We start from the raw sequence: 15,402 nt of genomic DNA, 5'->3' as shown, positions 1-15,402 counted from the left end.
CAATATGGACCAAACTCTCTGAGGAATGTTTCCAGTACCTTGTTTAATCTATGCCACAAAGGATTAAGACAGTTCTGAAAGCAAAAGGAGGTCCAACCTGGTACTAGCAAGGTGTACCTAATAAAGTGGCCGGTGAGTGTAGAACGTGGACTCTTTAAGATAATTTTGAATATATATAATTTCATTTAAAATGGCTAAAGTTCACTTCACACTGGATTATGACCACCCTGCGTCCCCTAGGACAGTCATAGATGCTTGAAAGTCGCCAGGTTGAGGCAAATTTGGAAATCCTTTTTCAGTGTGAAGGCAATCATGATGATGCTGTGCTCTCCATACTCACAAAATGTTTTTTTTTTTATGCAGCTATTCCAGCCATGCTAGCACAATGTCACCACAACCACCTGTATCACATCTGTGATGTTTTACTACAATCTATGGAATTTCCCTGAAGGGGGGTTTGTGCAACTCTACCATCAAGCAACAATTTCAGGCATGCTGTGGGGGAAACACCATCAATATTTTCTTGAGTTTATCAGTAGCTTAAAAAGATGCAGGGAAATAAATTTCTGTACAGAACATCCGCTGAGTGTTCCATACATTTAACTTGGTGCAGCCATCTGTTCACATACCTTGGAGAGTGTAGTAAGAGGCAATCCATGCATACAGGTCCTTCTCAAAAAATTAGCATATTGTGATAAAGTTCATTATTTTCCATAATGTCATGATGAAAATTTAACATTCATATATTTTAGATTCATTGCACACTAACTGAAATATTTCAGGTCTTTTATTGTCTTAATACGGATGATTTTGGCATACAGCTCATGAAAACCCAAACTTCCTATCTCACAAAATTAGCATATCATTAAAAGGGTCTCTAAACGAGCTATGAACCTAATCATCTGAATCAACGAGTTAACTCTAAACACCTGCAAAAGATTCCTGAGGCCTTTAAAACTCCCAGCCTGGTTCATCACTCAAAACCCCAATCATGGGTAAGACTGCCGACCTGACTGCTGTCCAGAAGGCCACTATTGACACCCTCAAGCAAGAGGGTAAGACACAGAAAGAAATTTCTGAACGAATAGGCTGCTCCCAGAGTGCTGGGAAGGGCCGATTCCAGACCTTGGGGGACCTGCGGAAGCAGTGGACTGAGTCTGGAGTAGAAACATCCAGAGCCACCGTGCACAGGCGTGTGCAGGAAATGGGCTACAGGTGCCGCATTCCCCAGGTCAAGCCACTTTTGAACCAGAAACAGCGGCAGAAGCGCCTGACCTGGGCTACAGAGAAGCAGCACTGGACTGTTGCTCAGTGGTCCAAAGTACTTTTTTCAGATGAAAGCAAATTCTGCATGTCATTCGGAAATCAGGGTGCCAGAGTCTGGAGGAAGACTGGGGAGAAGGAAATGCCAAAATGCCAGAAGTCCAGTGTCAAGTACCCACAGTCAGTGATGGTCTGGGGTGCCGTGTCAGCTGCTGGTGTTGGTCCACTGTGTTTTATCAAGGGCAGGGTCAATGCAGCTAGCTATCAGGAGATTTTGGAGCACTTCATGCTTCCATCTGCTGAAAAGCTTTATGGAGATGAAGATTTCATTTTTTAGCACGACCTGGCACCTGCTCACAGTGCCAAAACCACTGGTAAATGGTTTACTGACCATGGTATCACTGTGCTCAATTGGCCTGCCAACTCTCCTGACCTGAACCCCATAGAGAATCTGTGGGATATTGTGAAGAGAACGTTGAGAGACTCAAGACCCAACACTCTGGATGAGCTAAAGGCTGCTATCGAAGCATCCTGGGCCTCCATAAGACCTCAGCAGTGCCACAGGTTGATTGCCTCCATGCCACGCCGCATTGAAGCAGTCATTTCTGCCAAAGGATTCCCAAACAAGTATTGAGTGCATAACTGTACATGATTATTTGAAGATTGACGTTTTTTGTATTAAAAACACTTTTCTTTTATTGGTCGGATGAAATATGCTAATTTTGTGAGATGGGAATTTTGGGTTTTCATGAGCTGTATGCCAAAATCATCCGTATTAAGACAATAAAAGACCTGAAATATTTCAGTTAGTGTGCAATGAATCTAAAATATATGAATGTTAAATTTTCATCATTACATTATGGAAAATAATGAACTTTATCACAATCTGCTAATTTTTTTAGAAGGACCTGTATGTCTTCTGCTGGACACTAGGGTTGTGGTTATCTCTAACACGTCTAAAATCATGCAGGATAATGTGAAAATAAGACCAGCAATAAAAAACACGGTCATAGGTAGATCTAGAATCTCATTATTCATTGACACCCCCTGTCAATCAATCCAATAGGCTTGTCATGTAAAAATGTAAAAGATAGATGAAGACCTGCAGCCTCATGAGCAGCTGAACAGAACATTGATCAACAGGAACTACCACATGTTTCGTCTGTACGAAGGTAACTGCAAGCAAATCTTCCAACAGCTTCCTACAACTGCCAAGAACTTAATGTTTTACTTCTACAGATGATCCACTTTGCCCTGTCTTTCAATGTTTAACCCTGTCTCTCATAGACATAGCTACTGGCTGAGTTTTTACTGTGACTAACTCTACAGGTCCTTCTCAAAATATTAGCATATTGTGATAAAGTTCATTATTTTCCATAATGTCATGATGAAAATTTAACATTCATACATTTTAGAATCATTGCACACTAACTGAAATATTTCAGGTCTTTCATTGTCTTAATACGGATGATTTTGGCATACAGCTCATGAAAACCCAAAATTCCTATCTCACAAAATTAGCATATCATTAAAAGGGTCTCTAAACGAGCTATGAACCTCATCATCTGAATCAACGAGTTAACTCTAAACACCTGCAAAAGATTCCTGAGGCCTTTAAAACTCCCAGCCTGGTTCATCACTCCAAACCCCAATCATGGGTAAGACTGCCGACCTGACTGCTGTCCAGAAGGCCACTATTGACACCCTCAAGCAAGAGGGTAAGACACAGAAAGAAATTTCTGAACGAATAGGCTGTTCCCAGAGTGCTGTATCAAGGCACCTCAGTGGGAAGTCTGTGGGAAGGAAAAAGTGTGGCAGAAAACGCTGCACAATGAGAAGAGGTGACCGGACCCTGAGGAAGATTGTGGAGAAGGGCCGATTCCAGACCTTGGGGGACCTGCGGAACCAGTGGACTGAGTCTGGAGTAGAAACATCCAGAGCCACCGTGCACAGGCGTGTGCAGGAAATGGGCTACAGGTGCCGCATTCCCCAGTCCTGGGCTACAGAGAAGCAGCACTGGACTGTTGCTCAGTGGTCCAAAGTACTTTTTTCGGAAGAAAGCAAATTCTGCATGTCATTCGGAAATCAAGGTGCCAGAGTCTGGAGGAAGACTGGGGAGAAGGAAATGCCAAAATGCCAGAAGTCCAGTGTCAAGTACCCACAGTCAGTGATGGTCTGGGGTGCCGTGTCAGTTGCTGGTGTTGGTCCACTGTGTTTTATCAAGGGCAGGGTCAATGCAGCTAGCTATCAGGAGATTTTGGAGCACTTCATGCTTCCATCTGCTGAAAAGCTTTATGAAGATGAAGATTTCATTTTTCAGCACGACCTGGCACCTGCTCACAGTGCCAAAACCACTGGTAAATGGTTTACTGACCATGGTATCACTGTGCTCAATTGGCCTGCCAACTCCCTTGACCTGAACCCCACAGAGAATCTGTGGGATATTGTGAAGAGAACGTTGAGAGACTCAAGACCCAACACTCTGGATGATCTAAAGGCCGCTATCGAAGCATCCTGGGCCTCCATAAGACCTCAGCAGTGCCACAGGCTGATTGCCTCCATGCCACGCCGCATTGAAGCAGTCATTTCTGCAAAAGGATTCCCGACCAAGTATTGAGTGCATAACTGTACATGATTATTTGAAGGTTGATGTTTTTTGTATTAAAAACACTTTTCTTTTATTGGTCGGATGAAATATGCTAATTTTGTGAGATAGGAATTTTGGGTTTTCATGAGCTGTATGCCAAAATCATCCGTATTAAGACAATAAAAGACCTGAAATATTTCAGTTAGTGTGCAATGAATCTAAAATATATGAATGTTAAATTTTCATCATGACATTATGGAAAATAATGAACTTTATCACAATATGCTAATATTTTGAGAAGGACCTGTATGTACACTCTTTCATACTCTAGACTTGAAAACTGGCTCAGAGTTCATCTGCTTAACTGTCTTTCTCTCCTAGATGTAGCCCCTAAAGGAGCTACTGTTGCCTTAAACGTTTTACTTTTCATTCACATAGAAAGTACTCCTGGATCAGTGCTTCTGTGTTCTTTTTGTGTCTCTGCTCTGTTCTCTCAATCTCCCAGTCGGTCGTGGCAGATGGCCGCTCACACTGAGCCTGGTTCTGGTTCTGCTGGAGGTTTCTTCCTGTTAAAAGGGAGTTTTTCCTCTCCACTGTCGCTACATGCATGCTCAGTATGAGGGATTGCTGCAAAGTCAACACCAGTGACTGTCCACTGTCTCTACATGCTCATCCAGGAGGAGTGAATGCTGCAAGTCACTGACTGGATGCAATTTGCTGGGTTTCCCTAGATAGCAAAAATTGTGAAAGTGGGTGAATATCAGTTATCATACTTGGACATTCCTTGTAGTGTCACCTGGGGATTAGTATTGGGACCACAACTCTTTATCCTCTACATAAATGACATATGTAAGGTACAGGAGCGAGCTTCATCACACCAGGAATGAGTAAATTGTCCTTAAATTAAAAATAAAATGGAAATGGAAAATAGTAGTAGATTTCAAGATAAACAGGAATAAACCAAACACTTTCCATTATGGGAGAAGAAGTGGAGGTGTCCAGGAGGTGGAGGAGTATAAATACTTTTATGTTCACCTGGACAACAGACTGGAGTGGAGATGCAACTGTGAAGCTGTCTACAAGAAGGGATGGAGCAGACTAGCTTGGGTCCTTCAGCGCAGCAAGATGCTGCAATTCTTCTATAGGTCTGTTGTGGAGAGTGTCATCTCTTTTGCCATCTTCTGTTGGCGTAGCTAGGGGTAGATAGAAAAACTTTTTAACTAATTTGAATATTAATCTGAACTTGACTGCACTGTTGATAGTTAGGATTAATTGGAATATATTTACCTGACTTGGAATCTGTATGATTCGACTGAATTAACTTTGTAAAGTGCCTTGAGACAATATGTGTTGTGAATTTGGCGCCATATAATTAAACTGAATTGAATTGAGTTAAATACTGAAAGGCATAAAAAGTTACATAAACACCTAGTAGTATTAATCTATGATTTGATACAGGGTGTACCCCGCCTCTCGCCCATAGACTGCTGGAGATAGGCACCAGCTCCCCCGCGACCCACTATGGAATAAACGGTAGAAAATGACTGACTGACTGACTTGATACATCATACATTTAAGTATTTACAGTTTCAATAAATATACATTAGTGTACCAAAGCAATGTGAACAAGCCAACAAAAGTAAATCATGCACATGAAACCAAATAATAATAGGTACATGTCAACTCTAAACTGCTAAAGACATTATGGAAAAATAAAACATCTCCTCTCTGCAGTGCAAGTACAAAGAATGAGAACACTCCAGACCATCTCGCACAGCAGGGAACTACTGGTGCTTTCGTTCAAGCTTCAACGGCAGTTTTTTTTTCAACCCTTTATTGTTGCACATAGAAATTATTGTACAGTTGAACACATTTTGATAGTATTGTTTCTATGGTGTCAGTATGAGGATATATTTTTTTATTACCAGATCGTGTCCAGTATAGGTGACAAAGTCAGACCAAACAGAGGGCTGTTAAACCTCAACACCAATTACTACAGTAGATTATCCGGAAACCAAGACTCATTTTACATTTTTAAGTCCCCCATGCCCACAACCTATTTCCAAATTAACACAGAATAAAAATAATATCCAAAACAGCTGTGCCAGTGTTTAGGCCCTACTTCAGCTGACATTCAGGTAGATTTGTGGCCTTTAAAGACATTTTGCATGTTGAAAGCAGGAGGGAACACATAACTGCTGAATAGATGTGTTCATTTCCACTCATTCTAGCCTAGAGTTCTAACTAATGAGCTTAGGACAGCAGTGTCTCATGAGTCAGATGATAGTTTCATATATTAAGCTTTGTCTTTCCTGGTTGAACCACTTGAGAAAACACCTCCAGGCGTTGCATATTATTGCTAAAATAAAACAACTAATGGGCTACACTAACATGTGCACACAATTGTTAAGAATAAAAATGGAGTAAATTGCAAATGGTTGTCCCTTTATTGAGGATGTGGCTTATATATTCATATGTTAAACATACCTTAACACTACACTACACTACACTATTGTACCAAATATATTTTAATTATTGGATTTCTATAATTACTTTTCCATTCTAACTAGTTATTCCAAATAGATTGTTTATTCTTGAGGTGACTGTTTGACCAAATTTACAAAAAAGCCATCACATAACCTTTGATTTATTGTGTCAATAACTAACAACTCCAGAATTACTTAGAATTTTTGCTGCCAAATTTCTTCAAACTGCCATTACAGGTGGTTGTAGTTGTGGACAGGAAGAAAGTCATCTTAGATTAGCATTCAACATATTTACATTGTCATTTGCTGAGATCACTATAGCTCCACCCACTTATAACAGGAAGTGACTTATTTCACTGGTGGATGTCCTCCTTTTACACTCTCACTCATACAAGTTTAAAGGAATGTCTGATGACACAAAACAAGGTGATGTTGAATCCTACAGTGAACAGTGACTGTTGGCTGGACCATGTGGGCGTGGCGGGGTGCCGGATTTCCATATCACCCCGTCTGCATATGGTTGGCTCCAAATCACATATGTATGGTCTGATTTACTCCAAATTGGATATGACTGATCCAACCTACAAAAAACTCATTTGGATTAGAATATTTCATACAGCTATTTCTCCATTTTCGTTTTTAAATAATACTTGATTAGTTCACTTTAAATTTTGATTTTGATTAAAATTTTGATTAATGAGTCTGGAATGTAAGCCTGTTGTTTTTTTTTACATTGAATGTGTGAAATTTATCAACATACACTGCTCAAAAAAATAAAGGGAAAACTTAAACAACACAATATAACTCCAAGCAGATCAAACGTCTGTGAAATCAAACTGTCCACTTAGGAAGCAACACTGATTGACAATCAATTTCACAGCTGTTGTGCAAATGGAATAGACAACAGAGTGAAATCTTTGGCGATTAGCAAGACACTCAATAAAGGAGTGGTTCTGCAGGTGGGGACCACAGACTACTTCTCAGTACTTATGCTTTCTGGCTGATGTTTTGGTCACTTTTGAATGTTGGTGGTGCTTTCACACTCGTGGTAGCATGAGACAGACTCTACAACCCACACAAGTGGCTCAAGTAGTGCAGCTCATCCAGGATGGCACATCAATGCGAGCTGTGGCAAGAAGGTTTGCTGTGTCTGTCAGCGTAGTGTCCAGAGCCTGGAGGCGCTACCAGGAGACAGGCCAATACACCAGCAGACGTGGAGAGCCCTGCAAAATGACCTCCAGCAGGCCACAAATGTTCATGTGTCTGCAAAAATGGTTAGAAACCGACTCCATGAGGATGGTATGAGGGCCCGACGTCCACAAATGGGGGTTGTGGTCACAGCCAACACCATGCATGATGCTTGGCATTTGCCAGAGAACACCAGGATTGGCAAATTCGGCACCAGCGCCCTGTGCTTTTCACAGATGAAAGGAGGTTCACACTGAGCACATGTGACAGACATGACAGAGTCTGGAGACACCGTGGAGAGCGGTCTGCTGCCTGCAACATCCTTCAGCATGACCGGTTTGGCAGTGGGTCAGTAATGGTGCGGGGTGGCATTTCTTTGAGCCGCATGGCCCTCCATGTGCTCGCCAGAGGTAGCCTGACTGCCATTAGGTACCGAGATGAGATCCTCAAAACCCTTATGAGACCACATGCTGGTGCGGTTGGCCCTGGGTTCCTCCTAATGCAGGACAATGCTTGACCTCATGTGGCTGGAGTGTGTCAGCAGTTTCTGCAAGATGAAGACATTGAATCTATGGACTGGCCCGCCCGTTCCTCAGACCTGAATCCGATTGAGCACATCTGGGACATCATGTCTCGCTCCAACCACTAACGTCACGTTGCACCACAGACTGTCCAGGAGTTGGCGGATGCTTTAGTCCAGGTCTGGGAGGAGATCCCTCAGGAGACCATCCACCGTCTCATCTGGAGCATGCCCAGGCGTTGTAGGGAGGTCATACAGGCACATGGAGGCCACACACAATACTGAGCCTCATTTTGACTTGTTTTAATGACATTACATCAAAGTTGGATCAGCCTGTAGTGTGTTTTTCCACTTTAATTTTGTGTGTGACTCCAAATCCAGGCCTCCATTGGTTAATACATTTGATTTCCATTGATGATTTTTGTGTGATTTTGTTGTCAGCACATTCAACTTTGTACAGAACAAAGTATTCAATGAGAATATTTCATTCATTCAGAACTTGGATGTGTTATTTGAGTGTTCCCTTTATTTTTTTGAGTAGTGTATAATACACATGAGAATTCTGACGTTCTCTCTGAGTTTAATAAATGTGTCAAAAAAAACTGTCCAATTTGTTCACTGGCTGCAACACAAAATTTTTTGTATTTCTCATAGTCTGCATCGATCAAGCTGGTTACATTTTTTCTACCTAGAAGCACCAGACTCCAGCAACACAGCTGTGGGTTGGCTCAGAAAAAAAGAGTCCAAAGAAGACTTCAGAAAGAAGGAAGCATAACGGACAGTGTTACCAAATTGGGTGGGTTTCCACCCAGTTGGCCTTCTTTTGAACACATTGGGCTGGAAAAAAACTGCTTTGGGTGGGTTGATGAAATTTGGGCTGCTTTTCACAACATTTGGTGGGCTCTTAGAAATAAAACTCTATCAAAGAATTGTCAGTAAATATCTTTAAAATAAAATTTTGTGTCCTTGCATTCATATCTTTTGTTAATTTATTTTGAAATGTGGGGAATCAAATATCATAAATCAGTGATAGTCACTGGTTAATCAAGTGTCACTGTAAAATGATATTGGTCAGTGCAAATTAATAATGGTCCAAATGGGGATAGGAGTTCCTCTAAGCTACACTGAGATGGGTTTGCCTGAGGGCTTTAACTGTTAGGCTTTGAACAGACGTTGAGAGACAGCGTCCTGTCGAAGTGAGAAAAACACAAGGAATTGGAGGCTGATCCAGAGCTAAAATTGTGGATTGACCTGTCCCAGATGATGATCCAAATCCGGTTGCAAGTACTGTAATACAGAAATCTGAACGTAACAGAGGATCAGTAAACTTGCAAGAGCTAACCTATTCCTCACAAGGCCTTCAAGAAGAACTTGACAAAGCTTGAGATCTCGCTGGGAGAAACCAGAAGATTTACTATTCCAATCTCTTAGGATTATGATTATTGATTATAAATATTTATCAAACATTATAATTAAAAATCTGAATTTACAAGAAAAAAATTCTAACCAAAAATCATTTCTTACAAATAAAGATCAGAGATACACTCTGATGGTGTGATTATTGGGCTCACAGTACTTGTCACTGTGTTATCAACTGTTTCACCAAATGATGGAACACTAACCTTATCGTGACAATAATCACTCTTACACAAAATAAACACAAATGGTGTCTCTTTATCTTTGTGAAAATGTATTAAACCAATAGTCCCTCTCACAATCAAACTATACTGGTCCAACAACATTCACCTAACTAAGCATGCACTATTCTACAAAAAGGCGTACACTAATAATCAAAAATAAGAATATGTGTTGGATGGTATATTGAGATCAAACCAGCAGTTTATGGACAAATGAGAATAACACAACAATTTGAATTAAGTTGGAAAATGGAACAGAACCACTACATGGTGAAGCTTTTCTCTGTGTGTGCGTCTCGACAGCGGCTATCAGCTGGTAGAACGGTAGGGCCACGCCCCTTAGCCACTAGCAGCTGATAGGCCCAAATCTCAAACAAAGGGTTGTAAATTCTGAAGCAGGAGCTCGGTGGAAAAACCTCAAGGGTAATAAAATGATGGAACAAACAATGGTTTGGCCAGGCCTCGAGGTCCAGAATGCAGTTTGTTTCGAATGAAAAACTTCCAAAGTTCAGCTTTAACTCCTGGCGTATCAGCAATCAGCAGGACAAACACACCCAAATTTGAGCACAACCACTTGCTGCGCTTCCACAGTATTCAGACAGTAAATCAAAACAGTACAGCATAAAACACTTCAATCAATATTTCATGCAACAAGTTAATACCTTGGATTAACTAATGGTGATCCTAATTCACCTTAACTATGCCTCACTCTGCCCAGACCTCTAAATACACCTATCTGATTTAATATAAAAAGAACGAAATTACTTTGACGTTGATTTCTTCTCTTCACCGGCTTGTGGAAGGGTCATAAGTCTAAAGAAAAAAAATAGAGGGGGGGACCAGAGTGTCACGCGTCCATGATCAACGCAAACGATAAACTTCTCATCCGTCGAAAACGGGGAAAATATGAGGAACAGTTGCAGTCGACTGAAAAACAAGAAGGAAACTTGTCTCCTTAGAAACAAAACCTCTGTGGGTTTCACCTGCACCTGGGTCGCATCTGACAGTCTTCAATATATATGGATATTGATCTTCTGATCTTGTATCACACAGATTTCCAGCTTTCAAGCTCATCCGGGAATGCCCAATGACCTTCTATTTCTCCAGAGATTGCCTCCAAATGTAGCCTCATGAACTACGATTGGACTTGTTTCTCTGCAGTCTGGACCTGTCTTGTTTTGTGGATAGGCCAAACCACAGTGACGGATGAAAACAGGACAAACTGAATACAGTGAACCCTCGTTTTGCGCGGGGTTTACATTCCAAAAAGAACCCGTGATAGGCGAAATCCGTGAAGTAGTAACCTTTATTTGTTTTTTTATTATTATACAATGAAATACTCCATAATACATTGAAACCAAATAACAAAACCTTTTTACAGGCCCAAGCATTTGTTTAACAAATAAAAGTACTGTATAAACGTTTTTTTTTAATCATAAAACCTGCAGCATTTCCGCACATAACCAGAGTCAAACGATCTTTTTGGGCTTTAAATCCTGTGGCTTTGGCTTCTTCCTGCATGATAAAGGTGCAGGAGGGCATTCGTTTCCAAAATAAGCCAGTCTCATCCATATTAAAACCTTGGTCAGGCTTATATCACCCTTCCCCAATGATCGCTTTAAATTTATTGTTCACAAACGCTTCTGCTCCAGCAGTATTCGCAGAGGCAATCTCTCCTTGCAGACAAACATTTTTAAGTCCAAAGCGTTTCTTAAATTTTTCAAACCAGCCCTTGCTAGCATTAAATGCGCTTGGTACCGTGTGAACAGCACTTGATGATGGCCCAGTCTCTGCATCCTCTTCCCTGTCACTGTCGCTGTCAGCAAAGGTTTGATACAGTGTTCTAGCTTTTGTGCAGATAACGTTCGTATCCAGCGTAATGTTTTTTTTTCTGCAGTCATTAATCCACAAAGCTAATGCTGACTCCATCCTTACCATGGTCTTGTTGCGGACAGTTGCAACCCTTTTTGCATCCTTATTAAAACTTATTGCTGCTGTCGTCCGTATGTTATTTTTCTCCTTCTTTATGGAACAAACTAAAGATTCATTAATTCCGTAATGGCGATCTACAGCTACCTTCCTTTAGCATGTCCAGATGTTTAACTTTTTCTGCGATAGTTAGCATCTTCCTCTGCCTTTTGGGCACGACAGCAAGTACCTTTGTCGGTGCAGAACGTTTTGTCGACATTATGGGTTTTAGAGAAACTTGAAATTGCAAGAGAATTTTCACACTTAAATTTGGCAAACTGTTTTACGTACGTTTACATATTAAACCCCAACGTTATTGACATACATGTGGAGAAGACTGTTTAGCCAATCAGAAGGCAGAACACAATGCACGATGCAAATCCGTGAAGCAGCGAGACTGTGAAAGGTGAACCACGATATAGCGAGGGTTCACTGTAATGGCAGTTTAGAAAATGACTAGCCGCACCTAGTTGGTTGTACTTCCTGAGTTGCCACAGGAAGAACAGTCTCTGCTTGGCCATCTTTTGAAGGTGTCTATGTAAGGACCAGCTCAGCTCCTGAAAAAGGGTGGTTCCTAGTAACCGGAAGTGATCCGCAGTAGACATAGTGTTGTTGAGGATGGTGAGAGGAAGAACTGTGGGGGACGTTCTCTAGAAATGCACTATCCTGTTCATTGTCTTGAGCGGGTTAAGCTCCAGATGATTCTGATTGCATCAGTGGACTAGCCGATCCACCACTTGTCTATATGCAGACTCCTCATTGTCCTGGATCAGACCCATAACAGAGATGCCATCTGCAAACTTCAGGAGTTTCACAGATGGCTCCACTGAGTTGCAGTCATCTGTGTACAGGATGAAGAGGACTGGGGAGAGAACACATCCCCAGGAGGCTCCAGCAATAATGGTTCTTGTGCGGTGGAAGATGTTCCCCAGCCAATAAGGGTAGTCCCAGGTTGACTACATAATCTGGTGAGGCCAGTAAGTAAACTGCAAGGGGTCCAGCAGGGAGCCTGTGATGTCCTTCAAATGCTTCAACACCAGTTGCTCATAAGATTTTATGACCACAGACATCAGGGTGACAGGCATGTAGTTATTTACCCCATGATTTGGTGTCTCTTGGAAGCCGGGTTGGTATCACACTGTAGCTTCTTTTAGTTGCCCTGATCTCCTTGGTCAGCTTGTTTCTTGCCTGCTTGTGCAAGGTCTGGTCTACACTTCTGTAAGCCTCAGAGGAATCTTTGTTGATGAGATGGGAATTTCCAAACAGCTGAAATGCTGCGTTCAGATACAGCTGGGATACTTGAATGTTTTGTATGGTTGAAGCATTACAAAGATGATTGTGACTGGATATACTGAGCAGTTGCACTTACTGCATTTCTCAACAACATGAGAAAGCTTGGATTGTTTACAGTTGTCATCTTCCAATGTTCAGTTAATTACTGTAAAACACCCTAAAGCCACAAAAATGTGTTACTGATAACAAAAACTGTCATTTTCATCTGTTTCAGAAAGCTCTTTTTTGGAAGAAGAATACAAAGTTCAAATAAAAACACTTGCGCCTTTTTAAAATGTGTAATATTAAAACATTTTACTCAGCAGAACTACATTTTATGCTCTGATTGATTTGGAGAGCATGGCCAGCAGCAGCACCAGGACCCCAGGGGGTGCTAAAGATTATTCCAGACAACTTGGAAAAATCTTTAAGCTTCTTGAAAAAGTCCTCAGGTTGTTTAGGTTCTATGTGCTGTTGGTTCAAAACATTTACTGCATCTTTTTGAAATTAGTTTTGTATGACTTCGAGATTTTGTTTCCTTTGTGTTCATTAAGTTTCTCTATATGGTCATTTGTTTTCCCTCCCTTCATCCCTTTGTAGCTCATTGCAGTTGTTCTGTGCCTGTTCCTCTGTTCTTTTCTCTTTTGGGACAATTGTTTTGCCTCTTTTAGCATTTTTTCTATCTGTTTTTTATTGAAGCTGACATTGTCGGGTAAGGTTTAGCAACTGTTGTTACATCCACATGCATCTCCACAGAGTGCAGGCATGTAGTGTAAAAAGTCAGCAGAGTATTCAGTAGACATCAAAGTTTCCCAGCAGGTGGAAAAACACATCATCAGGAGGTTCATTTTGTTTCTATTAGCTGTGTTGCTTAGAGTCTGCAGTGTATCTCCCCTGTGGGACTCCTTCACATGCATGTAACAAACAGCTTACATGCTTCTAATGCAGCTCCACTGAGAGAACAGTGACTGCAGTGGAGGATTCTTCTTCACATGAAACTGTGCCTTTCATGCTGTGCTAGAAATAACTACAGTTAACAGGTTCTGACTGCATCCAGGCTGTACTTAGCTCTATCTATTCTTGTGACTGTAACAATCATCAGCAGAGGTGGAATAAAGCATGTCTGTTCTTTTCTTTTTTTTTTTTGAAAGCCTCCATAAGCTGAAGTCAAACAGAAGGCCATTCTGGATGCTGTAATCAATGCACACACACACACACACACACACACTTGTCTTACTATATATTTTGAGGACCTTGCATTCACTCTCATTGACTTCCATTGATTTCCATTCATTTTCAAGCCTTTCTATGGCCTAACCATGACCTTACCCCTAAACCTAACCATTACCACTACATACCTAACCCCAAGCCTAATCTTAACTTAATTCACCCATTAGTCCTAAACCTAACACCTAGCAAAATAGCAAGCGAGTACCATGAAAATGTCCTCACTTTACAACAAACGGTCCTCACTTTGAGGGTGAAATACGAAAAATGGTCCTCACTTAGCTGGAAAAACAGGAGCACACACACACTCTAAAGGTTGGTAATGAGATAAACAGCTAAGGTTCCTATTAATTCATCAACAGTTTATGTAGGGGAGCAAACAGAAGACAATGTTCAGGAGCTGCAGCCATCTTCTATCTGTAGCCTGGAGCCAAGAGCTGATCCAGTCTCTGATCTGCCACTGCAGCTCTGTCATCTCTGACGGTGCTGCAAAATCTGATTAAAAGTCACTGTTAGAAAACACAGTGACGCCTCTGGGGAATGTATTTCTTCTTAATCAGGGAGGTGGAGCACAGAAGATGGTGCATACCTCAGTTGCCAGTTACCACTAGGAAAGCCAACAGTTTGTCTCGTGGTTTAAATTCAGAGGTGCTCCACCACAGTTTCATACTTAGTGATTTCTTCTTCTTTGAGAAAATGACAGGCTATTGTGTCAGCATTTCTAGCCCAGAACTAAAACATTTATTTAGAGACCCTGGTTTTGTAATGTATTAAAATGCTTAATCTTCCATCTAGAGGAAACAAACACAAGTGAAATTCCTCAGGAAACTGTCACACAGACTGTGCCTTGAGGAATACTGATAAGAGCCAAACAAGGGCACTCACAGGTTCAAACAAAAATTAATTTATAACTACAAATTAACCAAAGTTTGATGTATTTAACGAAATACTCCGAGAATACCCTCATAATATGTGTTTAATATATAGTTTCAAACACTGTAGTAAAATAACAGGTCATTTGGATGAATATTGGTTCATTTTTCTTTATGCAGCACTTTGGTCAACAGGGGTTGTCCTAAATGTGGTATAGAACAAACTTTAGTTCAGATAACAGATGTACAATAAGTCTGTTTCTACAATCGGCTGAAGTTTTGCTCTGGTGTCCTCAATCTGTCCAAATTGTTCACCACTGAGGAGCCAGACACTGAGGACTCATGGGAATATAGGTCCATTTCTCAGGCTGAGGCGGCTCCC

The 15,402-nt window shown here is 41.2% G+C and overlaps 1 long non-coding RNA gene across 3 annotated transcripts in view; it reads right to left on the bottom strand.

The window, feature by feature from the left end:
• Positions 1 to 15,402, bottom strand: part of LOC124872590 — an 80,162-nt gene that overhangs the window by 12,907 nt on the left and 51,853 nt on the right. Inside the window, exon 4 of one of the 3 annotated variants that reach the window (XR_007039328.1) lies at positions 4,891 to 5,043. The exons of the other annotated variants lie outside the window; for them this stretch is intronic. This is a non-coding gene — a long non-coding RNA (uncharacterized LOC124872590). Of the gene's footprint in view, positions 1 to 4,890; positions 5,044 to 15,402 lie in introns of those variants that run through there. 3 annotated transcript variants of the gene reach the window in all.

Source organism: Girardinichthys multiradiatus, chromosome 8 (assembly GCF_021462225.1).
Source record: "Girardinichthys multiradiatus isolate DD_20200921_A chromosome 8, DD_fGirMul_XY1, whole genome shotgun sequence".
Lineage (NCBI taxonomy): Eukaryota > Metazoa > Chordata > Actinopteri > Cyprinodontiformes > Goodeidae > Girardinichthys > Girardinichthys multiradiatus.
Note: the sequence above shows the minus strand (reverse complement) of the source record. Positions and strands in the feature narration are given on the sequence as shown.